This window comes from Protobothrops mucrosquamatus, unplaced genomic scaffold (genome assembly GCF_001527695.2).
Source record: "Protobothrops mucrosquamatus isolate PMUCROS unplaced genomic scaffold, P.Mucros_1.0 scaffold_215, whole genome shotgun sequence".
In the NCBI taxonomy this organism is placed as follows: domain Eukaryota; kingdom Metazoa; phylum Chordata; class Lepidosauria; order Squamata; family Viperidae; genus Protobothrops; species Protobothrops mucrosquamatus.
In genome coordinates, this window is record NW_015386291.1 from 1,355,842 (window position 1) to 1,356,867 (window position 1,026).

General features: G+C 56.7%; 1 protein-coding gene across 1 annotated transcript in view; it reads left to right on the forward strand.

Annotated features, from left to right (window-relative positions):
- EXOSC8 (exosome component 8) overlaps positions 1–1,026 on the forward strand; it is a 50,154-nt gene that overhangs the window by 30,340 nt on the left and 18,788 nt on the right. The gene's annotated exons all lie outside the window — the stretch shown is intronic.

A 1,026-nucleotide genomic window follows, 5' to 3' on the forward strand; every position in this document is an offset into this window, starting at 1 on the left:
GCGGCTGCGGCCCGGTGACGAACGGTGGGTAAAGACTCGCCTCACAGCAAGCGAGGCTCGCTCAGTCTTCGGCCTCAACCTCATTGGATCCAACGTCCTCGCTCGATCTCTACCCGGCTGGGGAGGCGCGCGCCTTAACTGTCGAGGCCGTCTTGCGATCGGACGGCAGTTCGGAGGTTGGGGGAAGCGATCCGGTCCTCGTTGCCATCGGTGCGGCCGCCATTTTGATTTGCGCAACGAGGGAACTAGCCGGGAACGTTTTTGCAGCCCGTTAACGGCCTCGGAAGGGGCGCGAGCTGCGAGGGTGACGGGCTGGCTTTAAATTGAGCCGGACGGACGGCCGTTCGTCCCTAGCTTGGGGCGCAAGCCAGCGTGCCCTTCATTATCAGGCTGCTTTCCCTTGGGCCTAACATTTCCCTAGGAGTTGCTTGCCATCGCGCGCGGCCGCCATTTTGCACACGCGGCGAGGGAAGTTCCCGAACAGCTACGGAATAAAAGAAGGGAGCAATAAGCTTTCCCCTCGATTGCTTCACAGATTACCTTGTTCATTGCTGTGGGGAGGGGAGGGGTCTGGCGGCATTAGGGAATAAACGCCCTTTCAAGACTCAGCCGCCATTTTGAAGGCCACCTCTGGCGGGACTTCACCTCCCATCAGCAACGCCATAGCTCACCACGCGTTAGGAATTCTCAACGGCCTTAGGAAACTCCTTTTTTCAGGCCTCGTGTCTCCTGGTCTGCTTGTCTGACACGTCTAATAAAACCGGGTCACTCTATTTCGTGTCAGTTATCGTGTCATTGGGACGTGAGGATTCCAGGTGTTCCCACAGAGCACCTGTCCTTTCCTCATCAAATTGAGCCGGATTCCAGTCATACTCTAAGTGTGTCTGTCCTTATCCGACCACTAATATTACCTATTCAGTCCCAAGAAACTACCTGGGTTCCAGACGTACCCACAGTGCGTGTGTCCTCACCCAGAGGTTGTAGTCTCTAGGTACCAGGGGGTCCCACTCGAGCTCCTGTGCTATC